The following is a 16,761-nucleotide window of genomic DNA, read 5'->3' as shown; positions in this document are numbered from 1 at the left end:
GTTCGGTGGGAGCTGGCTGTGGATGGAGGGAGCCCCACAGTGGGGAGCCCACCCCACGGCCTGGCTCGCCACACGACGCACGCGAGCACGGATCGGAGCTGCACGGACGAGTCTGTGCTTGGACCCCGGGGCTCGACAGAACGTTCCTGTGGGTGTGTATCATTGCCCTGAGCCCACACCGACTGGAGGCAGCGAGCAGGACTCCAGTCCGGGCATCTGCTGTGGTCACAGGAGCTAGGGACTCCCGGGAGGGGAGAGGGCCTTCTGATGGAGAAAGAGAGCTTCGCCCCCATGTGCACCGGCCTTTGCTCCACCTTCTGGGTCGGAGCCAACAGCAGAGTGGGGGAGGGGGGCCGGGTCGGAGAGTCACTAGACGCTGGGGCGGAGGGACGGCTGTGAGCTTTGGGGGGAATTTCCTCCTCCCCTGAAAACCTCCAGTTTTGCTCTGAGGCCTTTCGACGGAACAAGTCCCATTCATACCATCTAGATCCATCCCCTTCGAAGTCAACCGATGCGTATTTAAGGGCACGCACACCCACACGCACACGCACACCCACGCGCGCACATGGACCCACGCGCGCACGTAGAGCCCTAACCATCACAGGCGCCCATCCGCGTGAGTGTCCCTGCTGGGAGACCACCCAGGAAGTGTAACCAATGTCACCCGGGGGCCCAGACATCACCCCCCCCACAGGGAGGGCTGTGGCCAGAGGAGGTGCCTTAGCAAACTGGGGTTCACAGCCCTGGGGAGCTGTGTTGAGGTGGACCCGCAGCTCTGAGCTCAGGGTGACGGGGGCAGCACCCCGGCTCTCCAGCCCGGACATGCCCGCAGTTGCCCCTCCAGCCGGAAAGCTAGAAGAACCGCCCAGGACCATTTCGGGCTCTCCCTCCAGTGTTTTAATTAGGTGCTGTGGGGGGCAGAGTGAGGCCCCCCCAGACCAGTGTTCCCCAAGATGTCCATGTCCTAATCCTCAGAACCTGTAAAGGGGCTTCTACGGCAAAGGGACTTTGCAGGTGGGATTAAGTTAAACAACTCGAGTGGGGAGATGACCCAGAGGTGCCTGGTGTTGTCACGGGAAAGCAGGAGGCGGGAGGGTCAGAGAACAGAGGTCAGCGTGATGAGCACCGTGAGTTAAGGACCGGGGTCCCCTCTAGAAGCAGGAGAAGGTGAGGATGGTCCACTCGAGCCCCCCCCACATGTCCCTACACACTGTGACCTGCGCCCAGTGACACCCATTCTTGGCCCGTGACCTCCCCTAAGGGACCATCAGTTTGTGACAACGTAAGCCATGACGCCCCCGGTAACCGGTCACGGCAGCCGCCAGAGAGCAACACAGCCATGACGTTGTCTGGGGTCAGGGACAACCAGGTCCGCGGTGTGGATCCTGACTTAAATAAACTCCCTGTAAAAAGACATTTTTGAGACAACTGGGGAAATTTGAACACGGACCATTATGTCAAGAAGACATGTGCAGGGGCGCCTGGGGGCTCAGTGGGTTAACCCTCTGCCTTCGGCTCAGGTCATGATCTCAGGGTCCTGGGATCCAGCCCCGCATCGGGCTCTCTGCTCAGTGGGGAGCCTGCTTCCTCCTCCCCTCTCTGCCTGCCTCTCTGCCTACTTGTGATCTCTGTCTGTCACATAAATAAATAAAATCTTCAAAAAGAAGACGACGACGTGTGCGGAGTGAGACGGCTTGATGCCCGGATTTGGGTTCCAACACGGAGTGAGGGGAGCTGGGAAATGGGGTAGATGAAGAGAACGGGGGCATCTTGCTGAGCACGGAGTGGGCGTGAGGCTCCCGGGGCTCCGCGCATGTTTGCCTCAGTGGGAGTGACCTCCGGTCTCACAGAGGAGGAACCTGGCCCTGCCCACACCTTGCTTCTTTCCCGGGGGTGCCCTGCTGCTTCGGAGAGCTGCCTGAGACCCCACTTTGTACGCGCACAGGGACATGACCACGCTGGCCTCGGGAGCCATGCTCAGGGCGCTCCCCATCCGGCCCATTATAAATAACGTCCCCGGAGCGGCCCGAGCACACACATCCCCGTGAGAGCATTTCTGTAAGGAAATTCCCGGGTGGGACATCGCTGGGTCAAATAACCAAATTTCAGCCAAGATGAGAGTTCCAGCTCCTTCCCAACCCTCTCTGTAAATTCAGAAAAACAGATGCAAAGAGAACAGGTATCGTGTTTGTAGCCTCGTGTTCCCCTAGAGGAAATTGCACAAATGTGGCTTTCCCTAAATCCGGTGAGCTATGCACAGAGAGTCCGTCCTGTGGTGAACCAGAGATTATCCATAATGGCTTTCGTGGGGTTTTCCAAGACGCTCCCACTGTTAGCAGGGAAATACAGGAAAACCCCTGGATGGGCAGCCCCGCCAAGCCGGCCCCTTCCTTCTGCTCCGGCACTACCCGCACCCAGATCCGGCTGGCAGCGGGTGACCGGCCCTTGTCTTTGGCCCTCCCTAGGACATGGTTTTGGGGCTTTGTGAAGAAGAAAGGCACTTTCTCCCTCTCAGAACCGAGGTCTGACCCCGGTCTTCTGGGCTCCCGGCACCCTGGAGAACAGGGGCTCCCGCACCAGGGAGTTTGGCAGAGAAGCTCGTCGGAGCCTGGCTTGCTCCCATTCCCACCCCCAAGGCCCCGTGCCCGCTAGGTGTCCTGCAATCCACTCGCGGTGAATGAATGAAGGATTTTCGTTCCCTCCAGAGTCCACGCTCACCACTGCCTTCCCACGGAGCCCGGACAGTGAGGGAGAGCACGTTCTGTCAGATGCACCAGCAGCCGGTCCCTCGGTGAGCAGTTTGGGAATGTCGCTCCCGTGTTCACCCTCGCGCCCCACGTCTGCTGGAGGCTCCGCCTCGGGGGGTCTGGCCAGAGCCACCAGCACCTTCTGGGCAAGGAACCTTCTTCCTAACTTCAAAGCCCACCGGCTCCCATGGTAACCCGGGCCCGGTGTGTTAGCGGCGAGGGCACGCTGCCCCTCCCCACGTGCAACCACACAGATGCCCAGAGGCTCCCCAGCCGCTCCAGCCTCTCCAGCCCACACAGACACCCCAGAGCATCGATCTCCCTAAACTTCCGGAAGGCTACCATTCCTGGGTCCGCGGGTGTGACGGCTCCCGGGAGCCACTGTCTACACCGCCTGCTTACTCACAGCTGGCGGTTCACAGAGGCCCTGTGCGGAGTTGAATCGGGTCCCCAAAAAGGCATGTTCACCTCCAGAACCCGCGGTGTGAGCTCATTTGGAAACAGGTGATGTGTTAAGATGATGTCGTGCTGGGTTAGTGTGGCCCGTGGACCCGGATGCTGGCGTCCGTGCAGAGAGGTCTGGACGCAGGGAAGAAGCTTGTGAGACCGTCCGTGTCTGTAGTTTGAAGTCCCCCATCTGGGGCGCTCCACTGGGCTCCCCGACGCTCACCCGAGCCCCTCTGCTCCGGGAGCGACTGCCCCGAGAGGTGGGTCAAGCGTGTGAGAGCACAGCTCCAGCTCCCTCTCTGGGTCTCTGCATTCTCTCCATGAGACAGGGTTAGACGGTGAGCTGAAGGCCCTTCCATCCCGGGTTCCCGGTTCGGGGGGTCCCGCAGCTCTGAGCGCAGCAGTGCTCACCCTCCCTCCCTGGTGGGACACAGGGGCGCGTCCTTCCCAGGGACCCCCCCCCATGTCACAACACAGGTCAGGCAGAAGGACCCATGTGTCACGGCCCTGCCCTGGCAACGCAGCACAGACTCCCCCAGAATGGCGAGGTGGGGCTGCAGGGGGCTGGTGAGGGGTGCGTGGACACAGCAGCCGGGTACCCATGACCCTGCAGGAGGGAGTCCTGTGGCGCTCACTGCAGACCCCGGTCCCACCCCCGCCTCGTTGCCCTTCACCCCCATCCAGCCCATCCTGGGAGGCCGTGCAGCTGTGCGTCAGCCCCTTGGCCCCCTCTGGGCTCCTCCAAACGCCCCCAAATCTATGAGCCCTGGACCCCTGGGTTGGGATGTGGCTGTGGCCCTTGTGTTGGCAGGTGGTGGGGAGAGAGCCTGCACCGACTCCTTGCGACAGCTGGGGAGGAAGAACCGGACCACCCCCCACCCCCACCCCGTCCCCATCGCAGCCTCCCTGCAGGGCTGTGGCCCCCAGACAACATCCCCACCAGGAGGGACATCCCCACTCGACCCCGGCCAGAAGCCACCACCACGGCAAGGCGGGCAGAGTGTCAGTCCCAGTCCACGGGCGGGGCAGGGGCGGGGGGCGGGGGTGAATGCACTGAGCCGCAGGCCAGGCCGGGGAGCCCTGAACTTCGACCAATGAAGAGACACGCCCTGGTCGGGGTGAAAGAACGTGCGAGCCCGCGGGCACAGAGAGCGGGAGGCCCACGAGCACACTGGGGGCCAGACCAGAGCCCAAGCCCCCACGTCGCTGTCCACCCAAAACCTAATAAACAAATGCCGCGCGGCCTCTCTTTAGGAAACACCGATCGTCCCCCACCCGTACCCACACCCCCGGAGAGTGTCCTCCCCAGCCCGGCCTTCTCGGGGCTGCGAGCGGGAGCACCGCGCCCCCTGGTGTCCGCCGCCGCAGCCTGCGGGCGTCGCGGCGTCCTCTGTCCAAGCGGCAGCCCCCAAAGCCGCCGAAGTGGGAATTTGCAAACCCCTTCTCTGACTTTCGCCTGGACCCGCAGTCCTCACACCATCGCCTGGACCCGCAGTCCTCACACCATCGCCCGCGAGGCTGGGCGCGTCCGAACAGCTTCCAACAGCGGCTGGACAAAAGTGACTTAAGTCTCAGGTCTCAAAAGCACCTTGCGTGGGATCCATCCGCCCAGACATACCCCACGGATACGCGGGGCTCTGCACTGCGTTCCTGGTGTGGCTGTGCCTGTGACAGCAAGGGACAGACGTCAGAGAACGGTGCATCAGTAGAGGACCGGCACGCCGGGCTTGGCTGCTGGAATGTTCTACGGTGTTCTAAACACAGCAGCACACCCGTGCTCACCACTGCACCGGTCCCAAAGCGGGCGACCCAAACCTGCCAGCAGGTGAACGGGTTAGAGACAAGAATCTCCTACACACAGTGGAATAGTACTCGGCCTTCAAAATGAAGGGCGTTCTTTTCACTTTAAGATTTTATTTATTTATTTGACAGATCACAAGTAGGCAGAGAGGCAGGCAGAGAGAGAGGGGGAAGCAGGCTCCCCGCTGAGCAGAGAGCCCGATGCGGGGCCCGATCCCAGGACCCTGAGACCATGACCTGAGCCAAAGGCAGAGGCTTAACCCACTGAGCCCCCCAGGCACCCCCGTATTGTGCACTCTTAACGCCAAAACAGAGCAGACACACATGCGGTGGCTCGTGACCACACAGATAAGCCCCAGGGGCACGGCTACTCCTTGGGAGGCCGCGGGGGCGGGCGAGAGCCAGCAGGGCTCCTCATGGTGAATTCTGGACCATGGGAATGAGTTTACCCACATGTGAAGTCATGAACTGAAACCAAAATGCAAAGAACAAAGATGTGGAGCCCAGCCACTCTGGAGAACAGCGTGGAAGGTCCACAGAAAGTTGAGAATAGAGCTGCCCTACAACCCAGCAATCGCACTACTGGGTATTTACCCTAAAGATACAAACGTAGTGATCCGAAGGGCACGTGCACCCAAATGTTCATAGCAGCAACATCCACAATAGCCAAACTATGGAAAGAACCCAGATGTCCATCCACAGATGAATGGATAGAGAAGATGTGGTATATATATACCATGGAATACTATGCAGCCATCAAAAGAAATGAAATCTTCCCATTTGCGATGATGTGGATGGAACTAGAGGGCATTATGCTGAGCAAAGTAAGTCAACCAGAGAAAGACAATTATATGATGTTACTTATATGTGGAATTTAAGAAACGAAACAGATGACCATAGGGGAAGGGAGAGAAAATAAGATAAGAAGAAATCAGAGAGGGAGACAAACCATGAGAGACTCTTAACTCGAGGACACTGACCGAGGGCTGCTGGCGGGGAGGGGGTGGGGGGACGGGGTACCTGGGGGATGGGCATTCAGGAGGGCACGTGGTATGATGAGCACTGGTGTTACATAAGACTGATGAATCACTGACCTCTACCTCTGCAACCAATAAAATATATGTTAATTGATTGAATTTAAATAAAAACAAATTAAATTTTTAAAAAAGATGTAGAGCCTGCTATGGAAGGTCATGTGTGTATGAGAGTGTGTGTGTGTGTGTGTGTGTGTGTGTGTGAGTGTCGACCACCTTTACTCTGCCAGAAATAAGGGGTCCCAGGGGCCCGTACGCAAACCTGAAGCTAAGGGTTTAACTACATGGTCTGACAGATTATACAGGCTTGAAAGAACACACACACGCCATCTCTTTTGTTGCGACAAGGTTAACGGGTCCCCTTGAGAGCGCACAGGGAGGTCGCCCCGGCAGGGCAGCGTGGCTGTGAAGAGGGCGGGCAGGACCCTTCCTTGTCCCTTCCTCCCCTTCCCACCCTCTGAGGCTGCATGTCAGGGCCGCCTGGGGCACTGACTCTGCCTTCCCCTTGAACGTGCCCGGGGAGTGAGACTCCCCCGGTCTCCTCGGACCCTGGCACGGTTGTGTTCTACCGCACGGAACCACAGAATGAGGGTCTGAGAAAGGATGTTGGGAATCAACGCGTCCAGCTCCATTTTACAGATCAGCAAACTGAGGCCCAGATGGAGGAAGGGACTTTTCGGAGCTTTGTGGCCGGGACCGCCCCCCACCTGGCTCTCACACATGGACCGGCCTGCGCTCAGTACGGCCCCTGTCTCATCGCGGCGAATGCCAACGATGCCCGGGGTGGGTACACGTCGTGTCCCCATTTCACCAACGGGGACACTCCCTTGAGAATCGCGCGTGCTGCCCGAGGCCTCCCAGTTCTCATAGGTTGGAGCTGGCATGAAGCCCTGGAGTGTGTGGTGGGAGGGGGTGTCCAGACAAGGCCCATGCTGGCTCCTGGCCGAATACTGAGTGAGGGACGGTAACCCCAGGGGGCCCACCAACCCTTAAACCTACTTCTCCAGACCAAACCTCTTCTTCCATACCCTTGCCTCCACGGCCCAGCCGAGGGCCAGGGCCAGCTCCTCCTCCTCTCCAACCCCTCCTGAACCCCTAATCTAGCCGACACTCACCCTCCCGGGATCTGCTCCCCAGCCATCTCCCCACGGCTGCCTCGTCCTCAACACAACAACCTCTGCTTTTTTTTTTTTTAAATCAGCTTTAGGGACACCTGGGGGTCTCAATCAGGTAAGCCGCTGCCTTCGGCTCAGGTCATGATCCCAGGGTCATGGGATCGAGTCCCGCATCGGGCTCTCTGCTCAGTAAGGAGCCTGCTTCTCCCTCTGCCTCTGCCTGCCTCTCTGCCTGAGTTTGCGCTCTCTCTCCTTCTCCCTATTTATGTTTAAATAAATAAAAATCTTTTTAAAAAATCAGCTTTATTGAGACATAATTCACATACCATAAAGTTCATCCTTCTAGAGTGTACACTTAGGTGGCTTTCAGACGATTCCCAGATGGCACAAATGACCAGTCAAACCCCAGGACATTGTTGTCACCCCAAAAAGAAACCCCACACCCATGACACTCCCTCCCCGGCCTCCCTCCCGCCTCCCCCCAGCCCCCAACAAGCACTGATCCAAGCTTCTGCCTCGTGGGCTGCTTTCTGGCTGTGGGGACGCACGCGAGAGCCCGTGCACAAGCTTGTGTGAGATCAGAGGCCGTTGCAACATCAGCAGGTCCCGGTGACGCGCCACTTCTGAGACTTAACCACGGAGACGGGGTCTCAATTCTCTTCTCATGCGCATGTTCCGGGGCAGCTACTGATTCTGGGACAGCATCCAACCTGGGTGTCCCAGACCTCCTGACACGCGGGGGGCAGCCTCTGCGGCCGCCAGCCTCCCCCTGCCCCCGGCTCCGGGCCTGCTCGCTGCCCCTGTCCCCGCACTGTCCCTTCCCAGCTCTTCACGTCTGGGAACCTCAGCTCCCGTATCATGACTTTGGGTGGCCCCCCCCCCCCCCCCCGCCTGACTTGGCTGCCAGGGTCCCCCTCCTGTGCCCACCAGCGCCCCCAAGTGCCCATTCCTCCTCTGGGCAGCACGGAGCCGGCTCTGACATGACGTCGCACTTTTTCTTGTTTGTTCTTTTCTCTTGCCCAGGATGTGGGCTCATGAGGACAGGGACCGGCTCTCACTCATCCTGGGATCCCGGGTGCCTCCCACAAAGCTTGCTTCTTCGGAGGTGCTCGGTAAGCACGTCATGAGTGAAGGAACGGAGAACGGGGGGCCGGAAGGGCCCAGCATCCCCGCCCCACAGAGCGGCTTTCCCTAGAGTGTGGGCCCGGCTGTCGAGGTGGCATCATCCCGTGTGGTGTGTCCCGGTGGGCGTTTGCTCGCTGGTGGAGGGGCTGGTGATTCTGACTTCTGTGGGGTTTTCTCCTGCATCGTCGGAGCCCATCTGTCCGTCTGTCCTGGAGGGAGGTCAGTCCTTCCTCAGGTCTGGGAGACTGGACGCTGTGGGGCGTGCGTGCTGCGTGCGCGCTCACCCGCATCTCCCTTCTGCTCGAACGTAAATGACAGTGAAGACGCGCACCGTGCTGGCTTGGGGAGGAGCAGCCGCTCTGAGCCTCGGAAGCAGCCAAGCCAAAGCCGACGTTAGTAACGGAACCTGGATCCGGGGGGTCTGCACTCTGCACGGGCGGGCGTGGCGCCGCGGGCTCCAGGGTGCGGCAGGTGGCCGCCGTAGGGGGACTGCCGCAGGGTGGCCGGTCCCAGACGGCGACAGTGCAGGGCCCCCGGGCCCTCGGCTCCGAGTGGCACCACTGTTCTGCCAGCTGCCCTGGACGTCCCTAACTCAGGAAGACTTGCCGCCGCATGTCGTGTCCAAGAGCCACACAGTAGGCAAGTCTGCGAACAACCTCCTGCAGGACGCGTGTGTCGGCGCCTCTGGAGCAGCCCGGGGCCTCCACCCTGCGAGTCCCTCTCCCCTGCTTCTGGCTCAGGGGGGTGAGCCCGGGCAGCTGCGTCCTGAGCAGGTGCGAGCCCGATCTGTTGGGAGGGGTCCCCGACCGCATGCCGAACGACAGGGACCTGGCCAAGGGTTCTTAACCCAAACCCACAGCCCCCAGACGGGCCGCGTGGTCGTGAACCCTCAGCAACATTGCACAGAATGGTGTGTTCACACAAAAACCTTTATTTAGACCTGGAAAGGGCCTCATGACCCGAGCGAGGTTGAAATTTGCCAATAAGCAGGATGCCTGGTTTAAGTGTCTGCCTTCAGCTCAGGGTTGTGGGATCGAACCCCACATCGGGCTCCCTGCTGAGCGGGGGGTCAGTTTAACTCCCTCTCTGTGCCCCCAATGCTGTGCTCCTTCTCTCTGAAATAAAAAATATATATATTTATATATTTATGTTTATATATATATTTATATATATTTATATATATTTTTAATATATTATATATACATATATATATATATTTTTTTTTATTTTCCAATAACCAGAAGCACCTGGATGGCTCAGTGGGTTAAGCCTCTGCCTTCAGCTCAGGTCATGACCTCAGGGTCCTGGGATCGAGCCCTGCATCAGGCTCCCTGCTCCATCTGTCTCTCTCTCTGCCTGCCTCTCTGCCTACTTCTGATCTCTGTCTGTCAAATAAATAAATAAAATCTTTTAAAAAAATGTTTAGAAAATTAAAATTAAAAAATTTTTTTGGATTCCAATAACCATAAGTACTTTACATTCACCATGATTTTCTCCCCCTGCATCCCACCAGTGGTGAGACCCCCCCCCCCATGAGCCCACCTTCTCAGGCTCTGAAATCTGCTTAAGAAATGTATCTCACTCCAGTTAGGTCGACTTCTTCCTAAATGTAAGAATTGTTTGCTCGGGACGCCCGGGTGGCTGTTGGCAAAGCAGCTGCCTCCAGCTCAGGTCATGATCCCGGGGTCTTGGGATTGAGTCCCATATCGGGCTCCCTGCTCAGATGGGGGCCTGCTTCTCCCTCTGCTGCCGCTCCCCTGCTTGTGATCTCTCTCTCTCTCTCAAATAAAGAAATAAAATCTTTAAAAGAAAAAGGAATTAGGGGCACCTGGGTGGCTCAGTGGGTTAAAGCCTCTGCCTGTGGCTGGAGTCATGGTCTCAGGGTCCTGGGATGGAGCCCCACATCGGGCTCTCTGCTCAGCAAGTAGCCTGCTTCCCCCCTCTCTCTCCGCCCACCTCTCTGCCTGCTTGTGATCTCTCTCTCTGCCGAATGAATAAATAAAATCTTAAAAAAAAAAAAAAAGAAAGAAAGAAAGAGACAGGAATTGGTGGCCTGTTTCCTCTGGGTGCTGAAGGGAATGGGGGCTTTTCAGGGTGTGGGGGTGCGCAGGCCTCTGCAGGGAGCCAGGCACGCCTCCCTGGGTGGGTGGCACAGGGCTTTCCTCTGTGGGCCCGACACAGTCCCCATCCGTAAGGGTCCCTACAAAGTGGCGGCCTTCTATCTACTTGGGGGGTCAGAATCATGTGACTTCTGCAGCCGCCCTTGGGAACAGGGTTGGGGGGGGGCAGTCAGGGACTCTAAAATGAAACTCGGTAAGACCAAATTATGATCCTATCCCTTGACGAGGACGTCCCTAGTAAAACCAGAGAACAAACCACCCAGAGAAGCTTCGAGCCGGGCATGAGGTGACGATCCCCATAAGTCCAGGCCCGGCTGGGGGGGCTACAGCCCCAAGGACAGTCCGACTGAAAATACAGATTCAGAGTCCCCAGCACAGACATGACTGGCACTGAAGGATGGTGGGAGCTCCCCCAGGGTTGCCGTGGGCCCTGAAATCCCCCCACCTCCCTCACTGAGATAAGCCCAGAGCCCTGGGTCTCAGAAACCCCAAGAGGGCCCAGGATTTCTCTACTGACCAAACCAGGCCTTGTTCCAGGACCTTCCAGCTGACAGGGGACAGATGCAGGAGCCATTGGGCCACGGTCTCCTGCTGGAGATCTGTGGGGTGACACTGGCTGGCGACAGGTTGCGAGGTTCTTAGAAGATGAAGGTCACTCAGAGGATCCCACCCCCTGGTCTAGTCACAGCACCCGGCGTTTGTCTCCCGCCTCAAACGGAACTTCTGTGGTCTCTGATAAGAGCTGTCCTCCTGGGGCCCCGGAGAGGGACACCGTGCTCTTGCGGGGACCGGCCTCAGCTCACTCAAGGCTCTCAACCCTCCTGCTCGGGAAAAGCCTTGTGTCAATTCTTCTACGTCTCTTTACCTCCCACCCCCACCCCCAGGCTGAGCCAGCTTCCCCTCCAGAACCCAGACCTGCCTGGCTCCCCCGTGGCCTCCAGCCAGGGGCCAGCCGGTGGCAGCAAAGCTCCCTGGTGACCACCTCTTCCAAGGTGGCAGATAGTGGTCTCAGGGGCCCCCAGGAGGCCTGTGCAGGCAGAGTCTCTGGGCCGCCCTCCGTGTCTGAGGTCATACTGAACGAATCCAGCAACTATCAGGTCCTGGTCTGAGAGAGAAAACCAGGCTTGCTTTAGAGTAAAAACAGAACCACAGAGACTCTTCGTGCCTGGGTCATCGGGGTCACACAGCAGGAGACAGAAACCACACAGTCATGTGAAAAGGGAAAGTTCGTTTGGAAGAATGATCCACAGGGCCCTGAAGTGACAGTTGGGAGCAACAGTTTCAGAGATCACTCGGGTACAAGACTAGCAGATGTGGGGAGCAGCCCTCGGGCTGCCAGGAAAGACCCCCTCCCCACCCAGGCCTCATAGGAGCAAGCCCAGAGTGGCCCCAGGGTGGCTGGCTGCATGCTGGACTCACTGACGGCATCACCAATGGCACAGCTAGAGGTCTGGCCTCTGGGGTGCTGGGCAGGTGCCACAGGACGTGCTGTGTGTCAGGGCCCTTTGTCAAGTCCCCCCAAAGGATGCCAGGAGAAGCAGCATGTGGGAGGCATCATATCCCATCACTCTACTCTGGACGCTGGAAGAGACGCCAAGGGGAGATGCTGGCCACAGCATGTTGCTGGTGTTGTGCACTGCACCAGAACTGGGAAGAGAATAGCTTCCCCTCCACTGTGCCAAGTACTGATGGGGCTCACCAGCACCCCAGCTGGCAGAGGAAAGCCCTGGGCAGAGCCACTTCCATTATCTGGAGCAGCCAAAGGGTGGATTCGAAGCTCAGAGGCAAGAAGCTGAGAGCGGACCCAAGCCCCACCCAGCCCAAGCCCATCCCTACCTCCCGTCATTCCTCCGACACCTGTGAGCATCTCCGGGTGCAGGGCTGGAGCTACGGCACCAGGGACAAAGGTGTCTGAGACCCCAGCGAGAGCTGCCAGATTTAGGACATAAAAGCGAAGGACAAAATTTCAGATAAACGATGGATACATTTTTAATGTAAATCCCTTGTGATATCTGGAACATACTTGGACTAAACAATTATTCATTGTTTACCTGAAATTCAAATTTAGCCGAGCATCCTGTATTTTCCTGGGTACCCCGAGCCCAGCATGGCTCTTGGGGACAGAGTCTGACAGACACAGCGAGTCCAGAATCCGCATCTCTCTCCTCTGTCCACAAGAGCAACCATCAGGGCCGGGACTGAACGATTCCGGGCTTACTCCCTGCTCCCGGCACTCCAGTCCCTCAGGACCGGCCGGGGCCCCGACTTCTTCTGCAGTGTCAGCCGCACCGCACTGTGGTCCCCATCACTGCCCGTCCTTCCGTCCTGAACACGTCCAGGGGTCCTCCTCCTGAGCACCAGGCCTGAGTCCTGCGGGGCTGGATACATTTGGTCCTGAAACCATCCCGAGCAAAGAGAAAGCAGCACGAACATGCACCCTATATCACGTGGCCTCCCCCAGGGGTCCGCGGCAGGAGCCCCAGAGCAGACACGCTAACATCGCCCCAGTCAGATTCTCCCGCTAAGAGGAATTAACATCCCACAGGCACGACTGCAGGGGCTTCCGGCTGATTTACACAGTCACGAAACGGTGCGTGACCCAGCGCGCTGACTACTGGCACTAAGTTCCCAGTACTTCTTCCCGAGGACAACGTTCAGTGCAGTTTCAAACACACGGCGGCTCAAGAGAAGCAAAGGTTCATCCTCACATGTGGGGAGCTGTCCCTGGGCCTGCTGTCCGCAGAGCCGCGGCTCGGGAAGAGGGCACCGCCGTGCTGCATGGCTGGGGTCTTGGGGTCAGAGGTGGACATATGGGAGGACAGGCGTCTTGGTCACCAGGCAGCCCCTTGAGGACAGTGCTTCTCTGCACATCTTCCCAAGTCACCAGTCTCAAAGCTAAGGCCGTCCCTCGAGCTCGGTGACCACCTGCTCCCTGATCAGTGTTATTGAAGCCAGCACTTACCAGGTCCCACGCTCATCTCCACACGGTCTATGGGGGCGGCCCCTAGCGCCCACAGTTCCTCGTCTCCCTCATCCCTCCTTAGTCTTGTCTGTATCTAACCCATGCAGCGATTTCCCCATCACTCAAGGAAGTGTTCAGCCTGTCACTTTCCCTTAACTTAAACTGTGCTTGGTAAAACTTTGGAGTAAACAATGAGGTTTGCTCTCACCATATCCTCTTGTGGGCTGACTTCTTCTCCAGATTCAAGGTCCAGCAACATTTTAGATCAAAGTTGTGCCGAGCAGATGTTAGGGGAGCTCCCCAGACCAGCCGAGCACTAGCGACAGTTTAAGTGCCCATCCCGATCCTGCCACCTGTCGCTAGCTTGATCGACCGACGGTCTCAGGAGGCCCAGCCCTGACAACCTCGGGAGCGTGCATTTACCCCGCCTGCAGAAATCATTCACATTTACTCTTCATGGGATAGAAAGCTCCTCTCGCAAACTGGGGAAAAGCAGATGTTAGACACGTTACTTTTCCAAAGACATTCGGGAAGGGAGTGTGGGGAGCTAGCGAATCGTGCTGCTGATAGAAAGGGGTTATCAAACCAGGCAAAAAACATGTCTTGGTTGTGTCTGTCTGCACAGTAGGACTGAGGGACATAGCACACGCCACCGAGAACCAGTGGCTTTTCCCAATCACGCCTGGCTTTATCCCGAGCCAGCCTGTGCCCTGCGTCCTGAAACCCTAGTCAGCCCCTCCCTCAGCCATTCTAATGCCTCTCTGGAAATGCCAGCTGCCTTGTCTGCACCAAGACTCGTTTGGATAAAGGTTTTCATCTCCCACGATCAGAGCAAGCCCATCAGAGTGATTTTCAGTTGCTTCCTGACCAGAAGTTTTCCCTCCAACTGATATTCAGGCTGTTTTCTGTCACAACACTTCCTCAGTTCCCACAGCCAGGCTCCTCAATATTCATGCTCCCCTGTAAAGATCAGGTCTTCCTGCAAGATCCCAGCCGCCTCCATGACCAGCAAACAGCCCTCAGCATCCATGGGCTTTGTCCTCGCCAACCGCACTCGTGCTACCCCTGAGCAGCGCCTTCTCCCTCCCACCAGGCGGTGTTTTCCACATTTCTATGGTACTGGGTTGTCACCGGTGCTGTGGTACTGGGTCATCACGGGTACTGGTGTACTGGGTCATCACGGGTGCTGTGGTACTGCGTCATCATGGGTACTGGTGTACTGGGTCGTCATGGGTGCTGTGATACTGGGTCACCACAGGTGCTGTGAAACTTCAGCTGCCATCCTTTGATTTCCTAAGTCCTCTTGAATCAAAGGCTGAAGAAACAGAGATAAAATTAAATGTCCTTATAACCAGCAGCCCACTGACAGACACTTGAGGCGGGCAGAGTGGAACCCTCCTCCCGGAAACTCCCAATTGTCCTATTTTTTTTTTTTTTGAAGATTTTATTTATTTGACAGAGAGAGATCACAAGTAGGCAGAGAGGCAGGCAGAGAGAGAAGGGGAAGCAGGCTCCCCACTGATTGGAGAGCCCGATATGGGGCTTGATCCCAGGACCCTGCGACCATGACCAGAGCCGAAGGCAGAGGCTTTAACCCACTGAGCCACCCAGGTGCCCCATCCGACTATCTTAATGTCAATGCCTGTCTACAGGGAAAAATAACCTTAACTTGACAATGGCAAGGTCGTGGGTATCCCCTGCATCTTCTTTGGCGTATGAAAGTCCTTTTGGAGCTTCCCTTCCTTTTTTTCCCCCAACCCCGAAGTACACCATCAGTCACTCCTCGTGATCCCGGGGCAGCAGCTCTTCCAGCCTGCGGGTCCTGTCCCCGTCCTTCAGCAAAATCAACTTTTTGCACCAAAGATGTCTCAAGAATTCTTCCTTGGCTGTCGGCTCCGGACCTCACCAAACCTCACCTATATTCAAAAACTACATCAGGCCCTCCTACCTTCTCCCAATTTCCATCACTCAAGCCTGTCGCCCAAAAGCGGCCTCTAACAGCTCCTGCTGTTGACAAGGACAGCATTTGACGTGTCCCTCCCAGCGCACGCAACAGAGTGTCTTTCACTCTTTTTAACTCACTCGTAGTGCAATTGAAACCCAGGTCACAAGGGGGGGGGCAGCCCACGCAGACGAGGTCAGGTTTTGCAGCAAGTTGAATTTTGGCACCAAACTTACCAAAAACAAAAATAAAAAAAAGCAAAAAACAAACAAAAACAACAACCCCACAACTTTCTGTCTTCAGAGCTTTTTATATTTCAGAATCACAACCAAGACTGTGGTCTCTTACACAATGGAATCAAGGGGGAGGTAGAAGAGGGTCTTCCCAGCGCCCACAGTAGCCAAGAGAGCACCGTCCAGGGGTGCGAGCAGCTCCTGGCGGAAGCCCTGCTGGGTAAGGGCCCAGCTCTGCGCCACTCTCCACGTGGGTGTGGCTGCTTCCATTCTCACATGGAGACGGAGTCAGAGAAATTCACATCTGAACGGTTACCTTCCCAGACTCATCTGTTCCACTCTAACCCCCAATGCGATGGTGGTATGTGGAGATGAGGTCTTTGGGAGGTGATTAGGTCTTGAAGGTGGAGCCTCCCTGATGGGCTTAGCTCCCTCTAAAAGGGACCCCAGAGGGCTCCCTCAGCCCTTCCGCAGTGAGGACACAGGGAGAAGGCAGCATCCTTGAGCTACCACAGGGCTCTCCCCAGACACCGATCTGCTAGCACCTTGAACTTAGGCTTGCAGGCCCCAGGACTGTGGGAAACAAATTTCTACTGTTTATAAACCACTTAGGCCATGGTCCTTTTGTTTCAACCGCCTAAGACTGGACATCGGTACCAGGAATGGGGTGCTGCAGGCAGAGGGAGAGGGAGAAGCAGGCTCCCCGCTGAGCAGGGAACCGGACGCAGGACTGAATCCTGCCACCCGAGCCAAAGGCAGCCGCTTTACTGACTGAACCAGCCAGGTGCCCTGAGGCTGGGCAAGTTTTGAGGTCGATGCTGGAAAAAGCCTCCATCACCATGAAGACCACTGCAGGCGATTCTGATGAGAACTCAGGAGAGGAGGAGAGCTGGCGGGAAAGCCCCCGTCTTCCTGGAGAGTGCCCAGGTGATCTTGAATGCAACATTGCTGGAAACATGGGTGGTGTCTCAGATGGAAATGGGGACCACGTTACCGGAAACTGGAGGAAAGGCCATCCGTGCTATCCTGTAACAGTGCTGGACTGGACCGTGTTCTAGTGTTCCGTGGAAGGTGTGACTTGAGCGATGAAATTGGATCTTCGGCTGAAGCTCTAAGCAAAGTGTAGACGGTGTGGCTTGGCTTCTCCTGAGGTCTTATCTTGAAGTGGAAAATTTTTTTTTAAAGACTTTATTTATTTATTTGATAAAGAGAGCTCACAAGTAGGCAGAGAGGTAG

This window comes from Enhydra lutris, unplaced genomic scaffold (assembly GCF_002288905.1).
Source record: "Enhydra lutris kenyoni isolate GAN:26980312 unplaced genomic scaffold, ASM228890v2 scaffoldscaffold43, whole genome shotgun sequence".
Lineage (NCBI taxonomy): Eukaryota > Metazoa > Chordata > Mammalia > Carnivora > Mustelidae > Enhydra > Enhydra lutris.
This window is presented reverse-complemented; position numbering follows the sequence as displayed.